Source organism: Triturus cristatus, chromosome 2_2, assembly GCF_964204655.1.
Source record: "Triturus cristatus chromosome 2_2, aTriCri1.1, whole genome shotgun sequence".
Lineage (NCBI taxonomy): Eukaryota > Metazoa > Chordata > Amphibia > Caudata > Salamandridae > Triturus > Triturus cristatus.
The window spans coordinates 153,653,324-153,678,817 of record NC_140582.1 but is presented as its reverse complement, the minus strand read 5'-3'; positions in this window follow the sequence as shown (position 1 = coordinate 153,678,817).

Genomic DNA, 25,494 nt, shown 5'->3' with positions numbered 1-25,494 from the left:
TCACATTGAGGATTTAAAAAGTAGTTATTCAACATGAGGCACAATACAAATGACATTTTGAATCAATTTTTCTACAGTCCAAAAAATCTATTTTCTGATGAAAAAGGATGACCCGTGACCTGTCGAACTTTGTCCAGATGGTCAGAAATGGTGATATTTTAATGGTAAATATTTTGACTGTAAATGACTATTGCATGTGAATTATCACTTTTGGAACTAAAATAAGTGTGTTTAGAGTCATTTTAATGCCTGAAATTGGTTGAAATAGAAGCTTCTGAGTAGGAGAAAAAGTCTGTAAATATGGCAATTTTGGTCACATTGAGGCTTTAAAAAGTAGTTATTCAACATGAGGCACAATACAAATGACATTTTGAATCAATTTTTCTACAGTCCAAAAAATCAATTTTCTGATGAAAAACGATGATCCGTGACCTGTCTAACTTTGTCCAGATGGTCAGAAATGGTAATTTTTTAATGTTAAATATTTTGACTGTAAATGACTATTGCATGTGAATTATCGCTTCTGAAACTGAAATAAGTGTGTTTAGAGTCATTTTAATGCCTGAAATTGGTCGAAATAGAAGCCTCTGAGTAGGAGAAAAAGTCTGTAAAAATGGCAATTTTGTTCACATTGAGGCTTTAAAAAGTAGTTATTCAACATGAGGCACAATACAAATGACATTTTGAATACATTTTTCTAAAGTCCAAAAAATCTATTTTCTGATGAAAAACGATGATCCGTGACCTGTCGAACTTTCTCCAGATGGTCAGAAATGGTAATTTTTTAATGTTTAATTTTTGGACTGTAAATGACTATTGCATGTGAGTTATAACTTTTGGAACTAAAATAAGTGTGTTTAGAGTCATTTTAATGCCTGAAATTCGTTGAAATAGAAGCTTCCGAGTAAGAGAAAAGTCTGTAAAAATGGCAATTTTGGTCACATTGAGGCTTTAAAAAGTAGTTATTCAACATGAGGCACAATCCAAATGACATTTTGAATCAATTTTTCTACAGTCCAAAAAATCAATTTTCTGATGAAAAACGATGATCTGTGACCTGTCTAACTTTGTCCAGATGGTCAGAAATGGTAATTTTTTAATGTTAAATATTTTCACTGTAAATGACTATTGCATGTGAATTATCACTTCTGAAACTGAAATAAGTGTGTTTAGAGTCATTTTAATGCCTGAAATTGGTCGAAATAGAAGCCTCTGAGTGTTAGAAAAAGTCTGTAAAAATGGCAATTTTGGTCATATTGAGGCTTTAAAAAGTAGTTATTCAACATGAGGCACAATACAAATGATATTTTGAATCAATTTTTCTAAAGTCCAAAAAATCAATTTTCTGATGAAAAACGATGACCCGTGACCTGTCGAACTTTCTCCAGATGGTCAGAAATGGTAATTTGTTAATGTTAAATATTTTGATTGTAAATGACTATTGCATGTGAATTATCACTTCTGAAACAAAAATAAGTGTGTTTAGAGTCATTTTAAAACCTGAAATTGGCGAAATAGAAGCTTCTGAGTAGGAGAAAAAGTCTGTAAAAATGGCAATTTTGGTCACATTGAGGCTTTAAAAAGTAGTTATTCAACATGAGGCACAATCCAAATGACATTTTGAATCAATTTTTCTACAGTCCAAAAAATCAATTTTCTGATGAAAGACGATGATCCGTGACCTGTCTAACTTTCTCCAGATCGTCAGAAATGGTAATTTTTTAATGTTTAATTTTTGGACTGTAAATGACTATTGCATGTGAGTTATAACTTTTGGAACTAAAATAAGTGTGTTTAGAGTCATTTTAATGCCTGAAATTGGTTGAAATAGAAGCTTCCGAGTAAGAGAAAAAGTCTGTAAAAATGGCAATTTTGGTCACATTGAGGCTTTAAAAAGTAGTTATTCAACATGAGGCACAATACAAATGACATTTTGAATCAATTTTTCTAAAGTCCAATAAATCTATTTTCTGATGAAAAACGATGATCCGTAACCTGTCGAACTTTCTCCAGATGGTCAGAAATGGTAATTTTTTAATGTTTAATTTTTGGACTGTAAATGACTATTGCATGTGAGTTATAACTTTTGGAACTAAAATAAGTGTGTTTAGAGTCATTTTAATGCCTGAAATTGGTTGAAATAGAAGCTTCCGAGTAAGAGAAAAAGTCTGTAAAAATGGCAATTTTGGTCACATTGAGGCTTTAAAAATAGTTATTCAACATGAGGCACAATACAAATGACATTTTGAATCAATTTTTCTAAAGTCCAAAAAATAAATTTTCTGATGAAAAACGATGAACCGTGACCTGTCGAACTTTCTCCAGATGGTCAGAAATGGTAATTTTGTAATGTTTAATTTTTGGACTGTAAATGACTATTGCATGTGAATTATAACTTTTGGAACTAAAATAAGTGTGTTTAGAGTCATTTTAATGCCTGAAATTGGTTGAAATAGAAGCTTCCTATTAAGAGAAAAAGTCTGTAAAAATGGCAATTTTGTTCACATTGAGGATTTAAAAAGTAGTTATTCAACATGAGGCACAATACAAATGACATTTTGAATCAATTTTTCTACAGTCCAAAAAATCTATTTTCTGATGAAAAAGGATGACCCGTGACCTGTCGAACTTTGTCCAGATGGTCAGAAATGGTGATATTTTAATGGTAAATATTTTGACTGTAAATGACTATTGCATGTGAATTATCACTTTTGGAACTAAAATAAGTGTGTTTAGAGTCATTTTAATGCCTGAAATTGGTTGAAATAGAAGCTTCTGAGTAGGAGAAAAAGTCTGTAAATATGGCAATTTTGGTCACATTGAGGCTTTAAAAAGTAGTTATTCAACATGAGGCACAATCCAAATGACATTTTGAATCAATTTTTCTACAGTCCAAAAAATCAATTTTCTGATGAAAAACGATGAACCGTGACCTGTTGAACTTTCTCCAGATGGTCAGTAATGGTAATTTTTTAATGTTTAATTTTTGGACTGTAAATGACTATTGCATGTGAATTATAACTTTTGGAACTAAAATAAGTGTGTTTAGAGTCATTTTAATGCCTGAAATTGGTTGAAATAGAAGCTTCTGAGTAGGAGAAAAAGTCTGTAAATATGGCAATTTTGGTCACATTGAGGCTTTAAAAAGTAGTTATTCAACATGAGGCACAATCCAAATGACATTTTGAATCAATTTTTCTAAAGTCCAAAAAATCTATTTTCTGATGAAAAACGATGATCCGTAACCTGTCGAACTTTCTCCAGATGGTCAGAAATGGTAATTTTTTAATGTTTAATTTTTGGACTGTAAATGACTATTGCATGTGAGTTATAACTTTTGGAACTAAAATAAGTGTGTTTAGAGTCATTTTAATGCCTGAAATTGGTTGAAATAGAAGCTTCCGAGTAAGAGAAAAAGTCTGTAAAAATGGCAATTTTGGTCACATTGAGGCTTTAAAAAGTAGTTATTCAATATGAGGCACAATACAAATGATATTTTAAATCAATTTTTCTAAAGTCCAAAAAATCAATTTTCTGATGAAAAACGATGACCCGTGACCTGTCTAACTTTGTCCAGATGGTCAGAAATGGTAATTTTTTAATGTTAAATATTTTGACTGTAAATGACTATTGCATGTGAATTATCGCTTCTGAAACTGAACTAAGTGTGTTTAGAGTCATTTTAATGCCTGAAATTGGTCGAAATAGAAGCCTCTGAGTAGGAGAAAAAGTCTGTAAAAATGGCATTTTTGGTCACATTGAGGCTTTAAAAAGTAATATTTCAACATGAGGCACAATCCAAATGACATTTTGAATCAATTTTTCTACAGTCCAAAAAATACATTTTCTGATGAAAAACGATGATCCGTGACCTGTCTATCTTTGTCCAGATGGTCAGAAATGGGAATTTTTTTAAGTTAAATATTTTGACTGTCAATGACTATTGCATGTGAATTATCACTTCTGAAACTAAAATAAGTGTGTTTAGAGTCATTTTAAAACCTGAAATTAGCGAAATAGAAGCTTCTGAGTAGGAGAAAAAGTCTGTAAAAATGGCAATTTTGGTCACATTGAGGCTTTAAAAAGTAGTTATTCAACATGAGGCACAATACAAATGACATTTTGAATCAATTTTTCTACAGTCCAAAAAATCTATTTTCTGATGAAAAAGGATGACCCGTGACCTGTCGAACTTTGTCCAAATGGTCAGAAATGGTGATATTTTAATGGTAAATATTTTGACTGTAAATGACTATTGCATGTGAATTATCACTTTTGGAACTAAAATAAGTGTGTTTAGAGTCATTTTAATGCCTGAAATTGGTTGAAATAGAAGATTCTGAGTACGAGAAAAAGTCTGTAAATATGGCAATTTTGGTCACATTGAGGCTTTAAAAAGTAGTTATTCAACATGAGGCACAATCCAAATGACATTTTGAATCAATTTTTCTAAAGTCCAAAAAATAAATTTTCTGATGAAAAACGATGAACCGTGACCTGTCGAACTTTCTCCAGATGGTCAGAAATGGTAATTTTGTAATGTTTAATTTTTGGACTGTAAATGACTATTGCATGTGAATTATAACTTTTGGAACTAAAATAAGTGTGTTTAGAGTCATTTTAATGCCTGAAATTGGTTGAAATAGAAGCTTCCTATTAAGAGAAAAAGTCTGTAAAAATGGCAATTTTGTTCACATTGAGGATTTAAAAAGTAGTTATTCAACATGAGGCACAATACAAATGACATTTTGAATCAATTTTTCTACAGTCCAAAAAATCTATTTTCTGATGAAAAAGGATGACCCGTGACCTGTCGAACTTTGTCCAGATGGTCAGAAATGGTGATATTTTAATGGTAAATATTTTGACTGTAAATGACTATTGCATGTGAATTATCACTTTTGGAACTAAAATAAGTGTGTTTAGAGTCATTTTAATGCCTGAAATTGGTTGAAATAGAAGCTTCTGAGTAGGAGAAAAAGTCTGTAAATATGGCAATTTTGGTCACATTGAGGCTTTAAAAAGTAGTTATTCAACATGAGGCACAATCCAAATGACATTTTGAATCAATTTTTCTACAGTCCAAAAAATCAATTTTCTGATGAAAAACGATGAACCGTGACCTGTTGAACTTTCTCCAGATGGTCAGTAATGGTAATTTTTTAATGTTTAATTTTTGGACTGTAAATGACTATTGCATGTGAATTATAACTTTTGGAACTAAAATAAGTGTGTTTAGAGTCATTTTAATGCCTGAAATTGGTTGAAATAGAAGCTTCTGAGTAGGAGAAAAAGTCTGTAAATATGGCAATTTTGGTCACATTGAGGCTTTAAAAAGTAGTTATTCAACATGAGGCACAATCCAAATGACATTTTGAATCAATTTTTCTAAAGTCCAAAAAATCTATTTTCTGATGAAAAACGATGATCCGTAACCTGTCGAACTTTCTCCAGATGGTCAGAAATGGTAATTTTTTAATGTTTAATTTTTGGACTGTAAATGACTATTGCATGTGAGTTATAACTTTTGGAACTAAAATAAGTGTGTTTAGAGTCATTTTAATGCCTGAAATTGGTTGAAATAGAAGCTTCCGAGTAAGAGAAAAAGTCTGTAAAAATGGCAATTTTGGTCACATTGAGGCTTTAAAAAGTAGTTATTCAATATGAGGCACAATACAAATGATATTTTAAATCAATTTTTCTAAAGTCCAAAAAATCAATTTTCTGATGAAAAACGATGACCCGTGACCTGTCTAACTTTGTCCAGATGGTCAGAAATGGTAATTTTTTAATGTTAAATATTTTGACTGTAAATGACTATTGCATGTGAATTATCGCTTCTGAAACTGAACTAAGTGTGTTTAGAGTCATTTTAATGCCTGAAATTGGTCGAAATAGAAGCCTCTGAGTAGGAGAAAAAGTCTGTAAAAATGGCATTTTTGGTCACATTGAGGCTTTAAAAAGTAATATTTCAACATGAGGCACAATCCAAATGACATTTTGAATCAATTTTTCTACAGTCCAAAAAATACATTTTCTGATGAAAAACGATGATCCGTGACCTGTCTATCTTTGTCCAGATGGTCAGAAATGGGAATTTTTTTAAGTTAAATATTTTGACTGTCAATGACTATTGCATGTGAATTATCACTTCTGAAACTAAAATAAGTGTGTTTAGAGTCATTTTAAAACCTGAAATTAGCGAAATAGAAGCTTCTGAGTAGGAGAAAAAGTCTGTAAAAATGGCAATTTTGGTCACATTGAGGCTTTAAAAAGTAGTTATTCAACATGAGGCACAATACAAATGACATTTTGAATCAATTTTTCTACAGTCCAAAAAATCTATTTTCTGATGAAAAAGGATGACCCGTGACCTGTCGAACTTTGTCCAAATGGTCAGAAATGGTGATATTTTAATGGTAAATATTTTGACTGTAAATGACTATTGCATGTGAATTATCACTTTTGGAACTAAAATAAGTGTGTTTAGAGTCATTTTAATGCCTGAAATTGGTTGAAATAGAAGATTCTGAGTACGAGAAAAAGTCTGTAAATATGGCAATTTTGGTCACATTGAGGCTTTAAAAAGTAGTTATTCAACATGAGGCACAATCCAAATGACATTTTGAATCAATTTTTCTAAAGTCCAAAAAAACTATTTTCTGATGAAAAACGATGATCCGTAACCTGTCGAACTTTCTCCAGATGGTCAGAAATGGTAATTTTTTAATGTTTAATTTTTGGACTGTAAATGACTATTGCATGTGAGTTATAACTTTTGGAACTAAAATAAGTGTGTTTAGAGTCATTTTAATGCCTGAAATTGGTTGAAATAGAAGCTTCCGAGTAAGAGAAAAAGTCTGTAAAAATGGCAATTTTGGTCACATTGAGGCTTTAAAAAGTAGTTATTCAACATGAGGCACAATCCAAATGACATTTTGAATCAATTTTTCTACAGTCCAAAAAATCAATTTTCTGATGAAAGACGATGATCCGTGACCTGTCGAACTTTCTCCAGATGGTCCGAAATGGTAATTTTTTAATGTTTAATTTTTGGACTGTAAATGACTATTGCATGTGAGTTATAACTTTTGGAACTAAAATAAGTGTGTTTAGAGTCATTTTAATGCCTGAAATTGGTTGAAATAGAAGCTTCCGAGTAAGAGAAAAAGTCTGTAAAAATGGCAATTTTGGTCACATTGAGGCTTTAAAAATAGTTATTCAACATGAGGCACAATACAAATGACATTTTGAATCAATTTTTCTAAAGTCCAAAAAATAAATTTTCTGATGAAAAACGATGAACCGTGACCTGTCGAACTTTCTCCAGATGGTCAGAAATGGTAATTTTTTAATGTTTAATTTTTGGACTGTAAATGACTATTGCATGTGAATTATAACTTTTGGAACTAAAATAAGTGTGTTTAGAGTCATTTTAATGCCTGAAATTGGTTGAAATAGAAGCTTCCTATTAAGAGAAAAAGTCTGTAAAAATGGCAATTTTGTTCACATTGAGGATTTAAAAACTAGTTATTCAACATGAGGCACAATACAAATGACATTTTGAATCAATTTTTCTACAGTCCAAAAAATCTATTTTCTGATGAAAAAGGATGACCCGTGACCTGTCGAACTTTGTCCAGATGGTCAGAAATGGTGATATTTTAATGGTAAATATTTTGACTGTAAATGACTATTGCATGTGAATTATCACTTTTGGAACTAAAATAAGTGTGTTTAGAGTCATTTTAATGCCTGAAATTGGTTGAAATAGAAGCTTCTGAGTAGGAGAAAAAGTCTGTAAATATGGCAATTTTGGTCACATTGAGGCTTTAAAAAGTAGTTATTCAACATGAGGCACAATCCAAATGACATTTTGAATCAATTTTTCTACAGTCCAAAAAATCTATTTTCTGATGAAAAACGATGATCTGTGACCTGTCGAACTTTGTCCAGATGGTCAGAAATGGTAATTTTTTAATGTTAAATATTTTGACTGTAAATGACTATTGCATGTGAATTATCACTTCTGAAACTAAAATAAGTGTGTTTAGAGTCATTTTAATGCCTGAAATTGGTCGAAATAGAAGCCTCTGAGTAGGAGAAAAAGTCTGTAAAAATGGCAATTTTGGTCACATTGAGGCTTTAAAAAGTAGTTATTCAACATGAGGCACAATACAAATGACATTTTGAATCAATTTTTCTAAAGTCCCAAAAATAAATTTTCTGATGAAAAACGATGACCCGTGACCTGTCGAACTTTCTCCAGATGGTCAGAAATGGTAATTTTTTAATGTTAAATATTTTGATTGTAAATGACTATTGCATGTGAATTATCACTTCTGGAACTAAAATAAGTGTGTTTAGAGTTATTTTAATGCCTGAAATTGGTCGAAATAGAAGCTTCTGAGTAGGAGAAAAAGTCTGTAAAAATGGCATTTTTGGTCACATTGAGGCTTTAAAAAGTAATATTTCAACATGAGGCACAATCCAAATGACATTTTGAATCAATTTTTCTACAGTCCAAAAAATACATTTTCTGATGAAAAACGATGATCCGTGACCTGTCTAACTTTGTCCAGATGGTCAGAAATGGGAATTTTTTTAAGTTAAATATTTTGACTGTCAATGACTATTGCATGTGAATTATCACTTCTGAAACTAAAATAAGTGTGTTTAGAGTCATTTTAAAACCTGAAATTAGCGAAATAGAAGCTTCTGAGTAGGAGAAAAAGTCTGTAAAAATGGCAATTTTGGTCACATTGAGGCTTTAAAAAGTAGTTATTCAACATGAGGCACAATACAAATGACATTTTGAATCAATTTTTCTACAGTCCAAAAAATCTATTTTCTGATAAAAAAAGGATGACCCGTGACCTGTCGAACTTTGTCCAGATGGTCAGAAATGGTGATATTTTAATGGTAAATATTTTGACAGTAAATGACTATTGCATGTGAATTATCACTTTTGGAACTAAAATAAGTGTGTTTAGAGTCATTTTAATGCCTGAAATTGGTTGAAATAGAAGCTTCTGAGTAGGAGAAAAAGTCTGTAAATATGGCAATTTTGGTCACATTGAGGCTTTAAAAAGTAGTTATTCAACATGAGGCACAATCCAAATGACATTTTGAATCAATTTTTCTACAGTCCAAAAAATCAATTTTCTGATGAAAAACGATGAACCGTGACCTGTTGAACTTTCTCCAGATGGTCAGAAATGGTAATTTTTTCATGTTTAATTTTTGGACTGTAAATGACTATTGCATGTGAATTATAACTTTTGGAACTAAAATAAGTGTGTTTAGTGTCATTTTAATGCCTGAAATTGGTTGAAATAGAAGCTTCCTATTAAGAGAAAAAGTCTGTAAAAATGGCAATTTTGTTCACATTGAGGATTTAAAAAGTAGTTATTCAACATGAGGCACAATACAAATGACATTTTGAATCAATTTTTCTACAGTCCAAAAAATCTATTTTCTGATGAAAAAGGATGACCCGTGACCTGTCGAACTTTGTCCAGATGGTCAGAAATGGTGATATTTTAATGGTAAATATTTTGACTGTAAATGACTGTTGCATGTGAATTATCACTTTTGGAACTAAAATAAGTGTGTTTGGAGTCATTTTAATGCCTGAAATTGGTTGAAATAGAAGCTTCTGAGTAGGAGAAAAAGTCTGTAAATATGGCAATTTTGGTCACATTGAGGCTTTAAAAAGTAGTTATTCAACATGAGGCACAATCCAAATGACATTTTGAATCAATTTTTCTAAAGTCCAAAAAATCTATTTTCTGATGAAAAACGATGATCCGTAACCTGTCGAACTTTCTCCAGATGGTCAGAAATGGTAATTTTTTAATGTTTAATTTTTGGACTGTAAATGACTATTGCATGTGAATTATAACTTTTGGAACTAAAATAAGTGTGTTTAGAGTCATTTTAATCCCTGAAATTGGTCGAAATAGAAGCTTCTGAGTAGGAGAAAAAGTCTGTAAAAATGGCATTTTTGGTCACATTGAGGCTTTAAAAAGTAGTTATTCAACATGAGGCACAATCCAAATGACATTTTGAATCAATTTTTCTACAGTCCAAAAAATCAATTTTCTGATGAAAGACGATGATCCGTGACCTGTCGAACTTTCTCCAGATGGTCCGAAATGGTAATTTTTTAATGTTTAATTTTTGGACTGTAAATGACTATTGCATGTGAGTTATAACTTTTGGAACTAAAATACGTGTGTTTAGAGTCATTTTAATGCCTGAAATTGGTCGAAATAGAAGCTTTTGAGTAGGAGAAAAAGTCTGTAAATATGGCAATTTTGGTCACATTGAGGCTTTAAAAAGTAGTTATTCAACATGAGGCACAATCCAAATGACATTTTGAATCAATTTTTCTACAGTCCAAAAAATCAATTTTCTGATGACAAACGATGATCCGTGACCTGTCTAACTTTGTCCAGATGGTCAGAAATGGTAATTTTTTAATGTTAAATATTTTGACTGTAAATGACTATTGCATGTGAATTATCGCTTCTGAAACTGAACTAAGTGTGTTTAGAGTCATTTTAATGCCTGAAATTGGTCGAAATAGAAGCCTCTGAGTAGGAGAAAAAGTCTGTAAAAATGGCAATTTTGGTCACATTGAGGCTTTAAAAAGTAGTTATTCAACATGAGGCACAATACAAATGACATTTTGAATCAATTTTTCTAAAGTCCAAAAAATCTATTTTCTGATGAAAAACGATGATCCGTGACCTGTCGAACTTTCTCCAGATGGTCAGAAATGGTAATTTTTTAATGTTTAATTTTTGGACTGTAAATGACTATTGCATGTGAGTTATAACTTTTGGAACTAAAATAAGTGTGTTTAGAGTCATTTTAATGCCTGAAATTCGTTGAAATAGAAGCTTCCGAGTAAGAGAAAAAGTCTGTAAAAATGGCAATTTTGGTCACATTGAGGCTTTAAATAGTAGTTATTCAAAATGAGGCACAATCCAAATGACATTTTGAATCAATTTTTCTAGAGTCCAAAAAACCGATTTTCTGATGAAAAACGATGACCCGTGCGTGACCTGTCGAACTTTCTCCAGATGGTCGGAAATGGTAATTGTTTTATGTTAAATGTTTGGACTGTAAATGACTATTGAGTGTGAATTATCACTTTTGAAACTAAAATAAGTGTGTTTAGAGTTATTTTAATGCCTGAAATTGAAACTTCTGAGTAGGAGAAAAAGTCTGTAAAAGTGGCAATTTTGGTCACATTGCGGCTTTAAAAAGTAGTTATTCAACATGAGGCACAATACAAATGACATTTTGAATCAATTTTTCTACAGTCCAAAAAATCTATTTTCTGATGAATAAGGATCACCCGTGACCTGTCGAACTTTGTCCAGATGGTCAGAAATGGTACTTTTTTAATGTTAAATATTTTGACTGTAAATGACTATTGCATGTGAATTATCACTTTTGGAACTAAAATAAGTGTGTTTAGAGTCATTTTAATGCCTGAAATTGGTCGAAATAGAAGCTTTTGAGTAGGAGAAAAAGTCTGTAAATATGGCAATTTTGGTCACATTGAGGCTTTAAAAAGTAGTTATTCAACATGAGGCACAATCCAAATGACATTTTGAATCAATTTTTCTACAGTCCAAAAAATCAATTTTCTGATGACAAACGATGATCCGTGACCTGTCTAACTTTGTCCAGATGGTCAGAAATGGTAATTTTTTAATGTTAAATATTTTGACTGTAAATGACTATTGCTTGTGAATTATCACTTTTGGAACTTAAATAAGTGTGTTTAGAGTCATTTTAATGGCTGAAATTGGTCGAAAGAGAAGCTTCTGAGTAGGAGAAAAAGTCTGTAAAAATGGCAATTTTGGTCACATTGAGGCTTTAAAAAGTAATTTTTCAACATGAGGCACAATCCAAATGACATTTTGAATCAATTTTTCTACAGTCCAAAAAATCTATTTTCTAATGAAAAACGATGATCCGTGAGCTGTCGAACTTTGTCGAAATGGTCAGAAATGGGGTAATTTTTTAATGTTAAATATTTTGACTGTAAATGACTATTTCATGTGAATTATCACTTCTGAAACTAAAATAAGTGTGTTTAGAGTCATTTTAATGCCTGAAATTGGTCGAAATAGAAGCCTCTGAGTAGGAGAAAAAGTATGTAAAAATGGCATTTTTGGTCACATTGAGGCTTTAAAAAGTAATTTTTCAACATGAGGCACAATCCAAATGACATTTTGAATCAATTTTTCTACAGTCCAAAAAATACATTTTCTGATGAAAAACGATGATCCGTGACCTGTCTAACTTTGTCCAGATGTTCAGAAATGGGAATTTTTTAATGTTAAATATTTTGACTGTCAATGACTATTGCATGTGAATTATCACTTCTGAAACTAAAATAAGTGTGTTTAGAGTCATTTTAAAACCTGAAATTGGCGAAATAGAAGCTTCTGAGTAGGAGAAAAAGTCTGTAAAAATGGCAATTTTGGTCACATTGAGGCTTTAAAAAGTAGTTATTCAACATGAGGCACAATACAAATGACATTTTGAATCAATTTTTGTAAAGTCCAAAAAATCTATTTTCTGATGAAAAACGATGATCCGTGACCTGTCGAACTTTGTCCAGATGGTCAGAAATGGTAATTTTTTAATGTTAAATATGATGACTGTAAATGACTATTGCATGTGAATTATCACTTCTGAAACTAAAATAAGTGTGTTTAGAGTTATTTTAATGCCTGAAATTGGTCGAAATTGAAGCCTCTGAGTAGGAGAAAAAGTCTGTAAAAATGGCAATTTTGGTCACATTGAGGCTTTAAAAAGTAGTTATTCAACATGAGGCACAATACAAATGACATTTTGAATCAATTTTTCTAAAGTCCAAAAAATAAATTTTCTGATGAAAAACGATGACCCGTGACCTGTCGAACTTTCTCCAGATGGTCAGAAATGGTAATTTGTTAATGTTAAATATTTTGATTGTAAATGACTATTGCATGTGAATTATCACTTTTGGAACTTAAATAAGTGTGTTTAGAGTCATTTTAATGGCTGAAATTGGTCGAAAGAGAAGCTTCTGAGTAGGAGAAAAAGTCTGTAAAAATGGCAATTTTGGTCACATTGAGGCTTTAAAAAGTAATTTTTCAACATGAGGCACAATCCAAATGACATTTTGAATCAATTTTTCTACAGTCCAAAAAATCTATTTTCTAATGAAAAACGATGATCCGTGAGCTGTCGAACTGTGTCCAAATGGTCAGAAATGGGGTAATGTTTTAATGTTAAATATTTTGACTGTAAATGACTATTGCATGTGAATTATCACTTCTGAAACTAAAATAAGTGTGTTTAGAGTCATTTTAATGCCTGAAATTGGCCGAAATAAAAGCCTCTGAGTAGGAGAAAAAGTCTGTAAAAATGGTAATTTTGGTCACATTGAGGCTTTAAAAAGTAGTTATTCAACATGAGGCACAATACAAATGACATTTTGAATCAATTTTTCTACAGTCCAAAAAATCAATTTTCTGATGAAAAACCTGTCGAACTTTGTCCAGATGGTCAGAAATGGTAATTTTTTAATGTTAAATGTTATGACTGTATATGACTATTGCATGTGAATTATCACTTCTGAAACTAAAATAAGTGTGTTTAGAGTCATTTTAAAACCTGAAATTGGCGAAATAGAAGCTTCTGAGTAGGAGAAAAAGTGTGTAAAAATGGCAATTTTGGTCACATTGAGGCTTTAAAAAGTAGTTATTCAACATGAGGCACAATACAAATGACATTTTGAATCAATTTTTCTACAGTCCAAAAAATCTATTTTCTGATGAAAAACGATGATCCGTGACCTGTCGAACTTTCTCCAGATGGTCAGAAAAGGTAATTTTTTAATGTTTAATTTTTGGACTGTAAATGACTATTGCATGTGAGTTATAAGTTTTGGAACTAAAATAAGTGTGTTTAGAGTCATTTTAATGCCTGAAATTGGTTGAAATAGAAGCTTCCGAGTAAGAGAAAAAGTCTGTAAAAATGGCAATTTTGGTCACATTGAGGATTTAAAAAGTAGTTATTCAACACGAGGCACAATACAAATGACATTTTGAATCAATTTTTCTACAGTCCAAAAAATCTATTTTCTGATGAAAAACGATGATCTGTGACCTGTCGAACTTTGTCCAGATGGTCAGAAATGGTAATTTTTTAATGTTAAATATTTTGACTGTAAATGACTATTGCATGTGAATTATCACTTCTGAAACTAAAATAAGTGTGTTTAGAGTCATTTTAATGCCTGAAATTGGTCGAAATAGAAGCCTCTGAGTAGGAGAAAAAGTCTGTAAAAATGGCAATTTTGGTCACATTGAGGCTTTAAAAAGTAGTTATTCAACATGAGGCACAATACAAATGACATTTTGAATCAATTTTTCTAAAGTCCCAAAAATAAATTTTCTGATGAAAAACGATGACCCGTGACCTGTCGAACTTTCTCCAGATGGTCAGAAATGGTAATTTTTTAATGTTAAATATTTTGATTGTAAATGACTATTGCATGTGAATTATCACTTCTGGAACTAAAATAAGTGTGTTTAGAGTTATTTTAATGCCTGAAATTGGTCGAAATAGAAGCTTCTGAGTAGGAGAAAAAGTCTGTAAAAATGGCATTTTTGGTCACATTGAGGCTTTAAAAAGTAATATTTCAACATGAGGCACAATCCAAATGACATTTTGAATCAATTTTTCTACAGTCCAAAAAATACATTTTCTGATGAAAAACGATGATCCGTGACCTGTCTAACTTTGTCCAGATGGTCAGAAATGGGAATTTTTTTAAGTTAAATATTTTGACTGTCAATGACTATTGCATGTGAATTATCACTTCTGAAACTAAAATAAGTGTGTTTAGAGTCATTTTAAAACCTGAAATTAGCGAAATAGAAGCTTCTGAGTAGGAGAAAAAGTCTGTAAAAATGGCAATTTTGGTCACATTGAGGCTTTAAAAAGTAGTTATTCAACATGAGGCACAATACAAATGACATTTTGAATCAATTTTTCTACAGTCCAAAAAATCTATTTTCTGATGAAAAACGATGATCCGTGACCTGTCGAACTTTCTCCAGATGGTCAGAAAAGGTAATATTTTAATGTTTAATTTTTGGACTGTAAATGAGTATTGCATGTGAGTTATAAGTTTTGGAACTAAAATAAGTGTGTTTAGAGTCATTTTAATGCCTGAAATTGGTTGAAATAGAAGCTTCCGAGTAAGAGAAAAAGTCTGTAAAAATGGCAATTTTGGTCACATTGAGGATTTAAAAAGTAGTTATTCAACACGAGGCACAATACAAATGACATTTTGAATCAATTTTTCTACAGAGCAAAAAATCTATTTTCTGAAGAAAAACGATGAACTGTGACCTGTCGAACTTTGTCCAGATGGTCAGAAATGGTAATTTTTTAATGTTAAATATTTTGACTGTAAATGACTATTGCATGTGAATTATCACTTCTGAAACAAAAATAAGTTTGTTTAGAGTTATTTTAATGCCTGAAATTGGTCGAAATAGAAGCTTCTGAGTAGGAGAAAAAGTCTGTAAAAATGGCATTTTTGGTCACATTGAGGCTTTAATAAGTAATTTTTCAACATGAGGCACAATCCAAATGACATTTTGAATCAATTTTTTTACAGTCCAAAAAATACATTTTCTGATGAAAAACGATGATCCGTGACCTGTCTAACTTTGTCCAGATGGTCAGAAATGGGAATTTTTTTAAGTTAAATATTTTGACTGTCAATGACTATTGCATGTGAATTATCACTTCTGAAACTAAAATAAGTGTGTTTAGAGTCATTTTAAAACCTGAAATTAGCGAAATAGAAGCTTCTGAGTAGGAGAAAAAGTCTGTAAAAATGGCAATTTTGGTCACATTGAGGCTTTAAAAAGTAGTTATTCAACATGAGGCACAATACAAATGACATTTTGAATCAATTTTTGTAAAGTCCAAAAAATCTATTTTCTGATGAAAAACGATGATCCGTGGCCTGTTGAACTTTCTCCAGATGGTCAGAAATGGTAATTTTTTAATGTTTAATTTTTGGACTGTAAATGACTATTGCATGTGAGTTATAACTTTTGGAACTAAAATAAGTGTGTTTAGAGTCATTTTAAAACCTGAAATTGGTTGAAATACAAGCTTCCGAGTAAGAGAAAAAGTCTGTAAAAATGGCAATTTTGGTCACATTGAGGATTTAAAAAGTAGTTAATCAACATGAGGCACAATACAAATGACATTTTGAATCAATTTTTCTACAGTCCAAAAAACTATTTTCTGATGAAAAACGATGATCTGTGACCTGTCGAACTTTGTCCAGATGGTCAGAAATGGGAATTTTTTAATGTTAAATACTTTGTCTGTAAATGACTATTGCATGTGAATTATCACTTTTGGAACTAAAATAAGTGTGTTTAGAGTCATTTTAATGCCTGAAATTGGTCGAAATAGATGCCTCTGAGTGGGAGAAAAAGTCTGTAAAAAGGGCAATTTTGGTCACATTGAGGATTTAAAAAGTAGTTATTCAACATGAGGCACAATACAAATGACATTTTGAATCAATTTTTCTACAGTCCAAAAAATCTATTTTCTGATGAAAAACGATGATCCGTGACCTGTCGAACTTTCTCCAGATGGTCAGAAAAGGTAATTTTTTAATGTTTAATTTTTGGACTGTAAATGACTATTGAATGTGAGTTATAAGTTTTGGAACTAAAATAAGTGTGTTTAGAGTCATTTTAATGCCTGAAATTGGTTGAAATAGAAGCTTCCGAGTAAGAGAAAAAGTCTGTAAAAATGGCAATTTTGGTCACATTGAGGCTTTAAAAAGTAGTTATTCAACATGAGGCACAATACAAATGACATTTTGAATCAATTTTTCTACAGTCCAAAAAATCAATTTTCTGATGAAAAACGATGATCCGTGACCTGTCGAACTTTGTCCAGATGGTCAGAAATGGTAATTTTTTTATGTTAAATATTATGACTGTAAATGACTATTGCATGTGAATTATCACTTCTGAAACTAAAATAAGTGTGTTTAGAGTCATTTTAATGCCCGAAATTGGTCGAAATTGAAGCCTCTGAGTAGGAGAAAAAGTCTGTAAAAATGGCAATTTTGGTCACATTGAGGCTTTAAAAAGTAATTTTTCAACATGAGGCACAATCCAAATGACATTTTGAATCAATTTTTCTACAGTCCAAAAAATCTATTTTCTAATGAAAAACGATGATCCGTGAGCTGTCGAACTTTGTCCAAATGGTCAGAAATGGGGTAATTTTTTAATGTTAAATATTTTGACTGTAAATGACTATTGCATGTGAATTATCACTTCTGAAACTAAAATAAGTGTGTTTAGAGTCATTTTAATGCCTGAAAATTGGTCGAAATAGAAGCCTCTGAGTAGGAGAAAAAGTCTGTAAAAATGGCATTTTTGGTCACATTGAGGCTTTAAAAAGTAATTTTTCAACATGAGGCACAATCCAAATGACATTTTGAATCAATTTTTCTACAGTCCAAAAAATCTATTTTCTGATGAAAAACGATGATCCGTGACCTGTCGAACTTTCTCCAGATGGTCAGAAAAGGTAATTTTTTAATGTTTAATTTTTGGACTGTAAATGACTATTGCATGTGAGTTATAAGTTTTGGAACTAAAATAAGTGTGTTTAGAGTCATTTTAATGCCTGAAATTGGTTGAAATAGAAGCTTCCGAGTAAGAGAAAAAGTCTGTAAAAATGGCAATTTTGGTCACATTGAGGATTTAAAAAGTAGTTATTCAACACGAGGCACAATACAAATGACATTTTGAATCAATTTTTCTACAGTCCAAAAAATCTATTTTCTGATGAAAAACGATGATCTGTGACCTGTCGAACTTTGTCCAGATGGTCAGAAATGGTAATTTTTTAATGTTAAATATTTTGACTGTAAATGACTATTGCATGTGAATTATCACTTCTGAAACTAAATGAGTGTGTTTAGAGTCATTTTAATGCCTGAAATTGGTCGAAATAGAAGCCTCTGAGTAGGAGAAAAAGTCTGTAAAAATGGCATTTTTGGTCACATTGAGGCTTTAAAAAGTAATTTTTCAACATGAGGCACAATCCAAATGACATTTTGAATCAATTTTTCTACAGTCCAAAAAATCTATTTTCTGATGAAAAACGATGATCCGTGACCTGTCGAACTTTCTCCAGATGGTCAGAAAAGGTAATTTTTTAATGTTTAATTTTTGGACTGTAAATGACTATTACATGTGAGTTAAAAGTTTTGGAACTAAAATAAGTGTGTTTAGAGTCATTTTAATGCCTGAAATTGGTTAAAATAGAAGCTTCCGAGTAAGAGAAAAAGTCTGTAAAAATGGCAATTTTGGTCACATTGAGGATTTAAAAAGTAGTTATTCAACACGAGGCACAATACAAATGACATTTTGAATCAATTTTTCTACAGTCCCAAAAATCTATTTTCTGATGAAAAACGATGATCTGTGACCTGTCGAACTTTGTCCAGATGGTCAGAAATGGTAATTTTTTAATGTTAAATATTTTGACTGTAAATGACTATTGCATGTGAATTATCACTTCTGAAACTAAAATAAGTGTGTTTAGAGTCATTTTAATGCTTGAAATTGGTCGAAATAGAAGCCTCTGAGTAGGAGAAAAAGTCTGTAAAAATGGCAATTTTGGTCACATTGAGGCTTTAAAAAGTAGTTATTCAACATGAGGCACAATACAAATGACATTTTGAATCAATTTTTCTAAAGTCCCAAAAATAAATTTTCTGATGAAAAACGATGACCCGTGACCTGTCGAACTTTCTCCAGATGGTCAGAAATGGTAATTTTTTAATGTTAAATATTTTGATTGTAAATGACTATTGCATGCAAATTATCACTTCTGGAACTAAAATAAGTGTGTTTAGAGCTATTTTAATGCCTGAAATTGGTCGAAATAGAAGCTTCTGAGTAGGAGAAAAAGTCTGTAAAAATGGCATTTTTGGTCACATTGAGGCTATAAAAAGTAATTTTTCAACATGAGGCACAATCCAAATGACATTTTGAATCAATTTTTCTACAGTCCAAAAAATACATTTTCTGATGAAAAACGATGATCCGTGACCTGTCTAACTTTGTCCAGATGGTCAGAAATGGGAATTTTTTTAAGTTAAATATTTTGACTGTCAATGACTATTGCATGTGAATTATCACTTCTGAAACTAAAATAAGTGTGTTTAGAGTCATTTTAAAACCTGAAATTAGCGAAATAGAAGCTTCTGAGTAGGAGAAAAAGTCTGTAAAAATGGCAATTTTGGTCACATTGAGGCTTTAAAAAGTAGTTATTCAACATGAGGCACAATACAATTGACATTTTGAATCAATTTATGTAAAGTCCAAAAAATCTATTTTCTGATGAAAAACGATGATCCGTGACCTGTTGAACTTTCTCCAGATGGTCAGAAAAGGTAATTTTTTAATGTTTAATTTTTGGACTGTAAATGACTATTGCATGTGAGTTATAACTTTTGGAACTAAAATAAGTGTGTTTAGAGTCATTTTAAAACCTGAAATTGGCGAAATAGAAGCTTCTGAGTAGGAGAAAAAGTCTGTAAAAATGGCAATTTTGGTCACATTGAGGCTTTAAAAAGTAGTTATTCAACATGAGGCACAATACAAATGACATTTTGAATCAATTTTTGTAAAGTCCAAAAAATCTATTTTCTGATGAAAAACGATGATCCGTGACCTGTCGAACTTTCTCCAGATGGTCAGAAATGGTAATTTTTTAATGTTAAATATTTTGACTGTAAATGACTATTGCATGTGAATTATAACTTTTGGAACTAAAATAAGTGTGTTTAGAGTCATTTTAATGCCAGAAATTGGCCGAAATAAAAGCCTCTGAGTAGGAGAAAAAGTCTGTAAAAATGGCAATTTTGGTCACATTGAGGCTTTAAAAAGTAGTTATTCAACATGAGGCACAATACAAATGACTTTTTGAATCAATTTTTCTACAGTCCAAAAAATCAATTTTCTGATGAAAAACGATGATCCGTGACCTGTCGAACTTTGTCCAGATGGTCAGAAATGGTAATTTTTTAATGTTAAATATTATGACTGTAAATGACTATTGCATGTGAATTATCACTTCTGAAACTAAAATAAGTGTGTTTAGAGTCATTTTAAAACCTGAAATTGGCGAAATAGAAGCTTCTGAGTAGGAGAAAAAGTGTGTAAAAATGGCAATTTTGGTCACATTGAGGCTTTAAAAAGTAGTTATTCAACATGAGGCACAATACAAATGACATTTTGAATCAATTTTTCTACAGTCCAAAAAATCAATTTTCTGATGAAAAACGATGATCCGTGACCTGTCGAACTTTGTCCAGATGGTCAGAAATGGTAATTTTTTAATGTTAAATATTATGACTGTAAATGACTATTGCATGTGAATTATCACTTCTGAAACTAAAATAAGTGTGTTTAGAGTCATTTTAAAACCTGAAATTGGCGAAATAGAAGCTTCTGAGTAGGAGAAAAAGTGTGTAAAAATGGCAATTTTGGTCACATTGAGGCTTTAAAAAGTAGTTATTCAACATGAGGCACAATACAAATTACATTTTGAATCAATTTTTCTACAGTCCAAAAAATCTATTTTCTGATGAAAAACGATGATCCGTGACCTGTCGAACTTTCTCCAGATGGTCAGAAAACGTAATTTTTTAATGTTTAATTTTTGGACTGTAAATGACTATTGCATGTGAGTTATAAGTTTTGGAACTAAAATAAGTGTGTTTAGAGTCATTTTAATGCCTGAAATTGGCCGAAATAAAAGCCTCTGAGTAGGAGAAAAAGTCTGTAAAAATGGCAATTTTGGTCACATTGAGGCTTTAAAAAGTAGTTATTCAGCATGAGGCACAATACAAATGACATTTTGAATAAATTTTTCTACAGTCCAAAAAATCTATTTTCTGATGAAAAACGATGATCTGTGACCTGTCAAACTTTGTCCAGATGGTCAGAAATGGTAATTTTTTAATGTTAAATATTTTGACTGTAAATGACTATTGCATGTGAATTATCACTTCTGAAACTAAAATAAGTGTGTTTAGAGTCATTTTAATGCCTGAAATTGGTCGAAATAGAAGCCTCTGAGTAGGAGAAAAAGTCTGTAAAAATGGCAATTTTGGTCACATTGAGGCTTTAAAAAGTAGTTATTCAACATGAGGCACAATCCAAATGACATTTTGAATCAATTTTTCTAAAGTCCCAAAAATAAATTTTCTGATGAAAAACGATGACCCGTGACCTGTCGAACTTTCTCCAGATGGTCAGAAATGGTAATTTTTTAATGTTAAATATTTTGATTGTAAATGACTATTGCATGTGAATTATCACTTCTGGAACTAAAATAAGTGTGTTTAGAGTTATTTTAATGCCTGAAATTGGTCGAAATAGAAGCTTCTGAGTATGAGAAAAAGTCTGTAAAAATGGCATTTTTGGTCACATTGAGGCTTTAAAAAGTAATATTTCAACATGAGGCACAATCCAAATGACATTTTGAATCAATTTTTCTACAGTCCAAAAAATACATTTTCTGATGAAAAACGATGATCCGTGACCTGTCTAACTTTGTCCAGATGGTCAGAAATGGGAATTTTTTTAAGTTAAATATTTTGACTGTCAATGACTATTGCATGTGAATTATCACTACTGAAACTAAAATAAGTGTGTTTAGAGTCATTTTAAAACCTGAAATTAGCGAAATAGAAGCTTCTGAGTAGGAGAAAAAGTCTGTAAAAATGGCAATTTTGGTCACATTGAGGCTTTAAAAAGTAGTTATTCAACATGAGGCACAATACAATTGACATTTTGAATCAATTTATGTAAAGTCCAAAAAATCTATTTTCTGATGAAAAACGATGATCCGTGACCTGTTGAACTTTCTCCAGATGGTCAGAAAAGGTAATTTTTTAATGTTTAATTTTTGGACTGTAAATGACTATTGCATGTGAGTTATAACTTTTGGAACTAAAATAAGTGTGTTTAGAGTCATTTTAAAACCTGAAATTGGCGAAATAGAAGCTTCTGAGTAGGAGAAAAAGTCTGTAAAAATGGCAATTTTGGTCACATTGAGGCTTTAAAAAGTAGTTATTCAACATGAGGCACAATACAAATGACATTTTGAATCAATTTTTGTAAAGTCCAAAAAATCTATTTTCTGATGAAAAACGATGATCCGTGACCTGTCGAACTTTCTCCAGATGGTCAGAAATGGTAATTTTTTAATGTTAAATATTTTGACTGTAAATGACTATTGCATGTGAATTATAACTTTTGGAACTAAAATAAGTGTGTTTAGAGTCATTTTAATGCCTGAAATTGGCCGAAATAAAAGCCTCTGAGTAGGAGAAAAAGTCTGTAAAAATGGCAATTTTGGTCACATTGAGGCTTTAAAAAGTAGTTATTCAACATGAGGCACAATACAAATGACTTTTTGAATCAATTTTTCTACAGTCCAAAAAATCAATTTTCTGATGAAAAACGATTATCCGTGACCTGTCGAACTTTGTCCAGATGGTCAGAAATGGTAATTTTTTAATGTTAAATATTATGACTGTAAATGACTATTGCATGTGAATTATCACTTCTGAAACTAAAATAAGTGTGTTTAGAGTCATTTTAAAACCTGAAATTGGCGAAATAGAAGCTTCTGAGTAGGAGAAAAAGTGTGTAAAAATGGCAATTTTGGTCACATTGAGGCTTTAAAAAGTAGTTATTCAACATGAGGCACAATACAAATGACATTTTGAATCAATTTTTCTACAGTCCAAAAAATCAATTTTCTGATGAAAAACGATGATCCGTGACCTGTCGAACTTTGTCCAGATGGTCAGAAATGGTAATTTTTTAATGTTAAATATTATGACTGTAAATGACTATTGCATGTGAATTATCACTTCTGAAACTAAAATAAGTGTGTTTAGAGTCATTTTAAAACCTGAAATTGGCGAAATAGAAGCTTCTGAGTAGGAGAAAAAGTGTGTAAAAATGGCAATTTTGGTCACATTGAGGCTTTAAAAAGTAGTTATTCAACATGAGGCACAATACAAATTACATTTTGAATCAATTTTTCTACAGTCCAAAAAATCTATTTTCTGATGAAAAACGATGATCCGTGACCTGTCGAACTTTCTCCAGATGGTCAGAAAACGTAATTTTTTAATGTTTAATTTTTGGACTGTAAATGACTATTGCATGTGAGTTATAAGTTTTGGAACTAAAATAAGTGTGTTTAGAGTCATTTTAATGCCTGAAATTGGCCGAAATAAAAGCCTCTGAGTAGGAGAAAAAGTCTGTAAAAATGGCAATTTTGGTCACATTGAGGCTTTAAAAAGTAGTTATTCAGCATGAGGCACAATACAAATGACATTTTGAATAAATTTTTCTACAGTCCAAAAAATCTATTTTCTGATGAAAAACGATGATCTGTGACCTGTCAAACTTTGTCCAGATGGTCAGAAATGGTAATTTTTTAATGTTAAATATTTTGACTGTAAATGACTATTGCATGTGAATTATCACTTCTGAAACTAAAATAAGTGTGTTTAGAGTCATTTTAATGCCTGAAATTGGTCGAAATAGAAGCCTCTGAGTAGGAGAAAAAGTCTGTAAAAATGGCAATTTTGGTCACATTGAGGCTTTAAAAAGTAGTTATTCAACATGAGGCACAATCCAAATGACATTTTGAATCAATTTTTCTAAAGTCCCAAAAATAAATTTTCTGATGAAAAACGATGACCCGTGACCTGTCGAACTTTCTCCAGATGGTCAGAAATGGTAATTTTTTAATGTTAAATATTTTGATTGTAAATGACTATTGCATGTGAATTATCACTTCTGGAACTAAAATAAGTGTGTTTAGAGTTATTTTAATGCCTGAAATTGGTCGAAATAGAAGCTTCTGAGTATGAGAAAAAGTCTGTAAAAATGGCATTTTTGGTCACATTGAGGCTTTAAAAAGTAATATTTCAACATGAGGCACAATCCAAATGACATTTTGAATCAATTTTTCTACAGTCCAAAAAATCAATTTTCTGATGAAAAACGATGATCCGTGACCTGTCGAACTTTGTCCAGATGGTCAGAAATGGTAATTTTTTAATGTTAAATATTATGACTGTAAATGACTATTACATGTGAATTATCACTTCTGAAACTAAAATAAGTGTGTTTAGAGTCATTTTAAAACCTGAAATTGGCGAAATAGAAGCTTCTGAGTAGGAGAAAAAGTGTGTAAAAATGGCAATTTTGGTCACATTGAGGCTTTAAAAAGTAGTTATTCAACATGAGGCACAATACAAATGACATTTTGAATCAATTTTTCTACAGTCCAAAAAATCAATTTTCTGATGAAAAACGATGATCCGTGACCTGTCGAACTTTGTCCAGATGGTCAGAAATGGTAATTTTTTAATGTTAAATATTATGACTGTAAATGACTATTGCATGTGAATTATCACTTCTGAAACTAAAATAAGTGTGTTTAGAGTCATTTTAAAACCTGAAATTGGCGAAATAGAAGCTTCTGAGTAGGAGAAAAAGTGTGTAAAAATGGCAATTTTGGTCACATTGAGGCTTTAAAAAGTAGTTATTCAACATGAGGCACAATACAAATTACATTTTGAATCAATTTTTCTACAGTCCAAAAAATCTATTTTCTGATGAAAAACGATGATCCGTGACCTGTCGAACTTTCTCCAGATGGTCAGAAAACGTAATTTTTTAATGTTTAATTTTTGGACTGTAAATGACTATTGCATGTGAGTTATAAGTTTTGGAACTAAAATAAGTGTGTTTAGAGTCATTTTAATGCCTGAAATTGGCCGAAATAAAAGCCTCTGAGTAGGAGAAAAAGTCTGTAAAAATGGCAATTTTGGTCACATTGAGGCTTTAAAAAGTAGTTATTCAGCATGAGGCACAATACAAATGACATTTTGAATAAATTTTTCTACAGTCCAAAAAATCTATTTTCTGATGAAAAACGATGATCTGTGACCTGTCAAACTTTGTCCAGATGGTCAGAAATGGTAATTTTTTAATGTTAAATATTTTGACTGTAAATGACTATTGCATGTGAATTATCACTTCTGAAACTAAAATAAGTGTGTTTAGAGTCATTTTAATGCCTGAAATTGGTCGAAATAGAAGCCTCTGAGTAGGAGAAAAAGTCTGTAAAAATGGCAATTTTGGTCACATTGAGGCTTTAAAAAGTAGTTATTCAACATGAGGCACAATCCAAATGACATTTTGAATCAATTTTTCTAAAGTCCCAAAAATAAATTTTCTGATGAAAAACGATGACCCGTGACCTGTCGAACTTTCTCCAGATGGTCAGAAATGGTAATTTTTTAATGTTAAATATTTT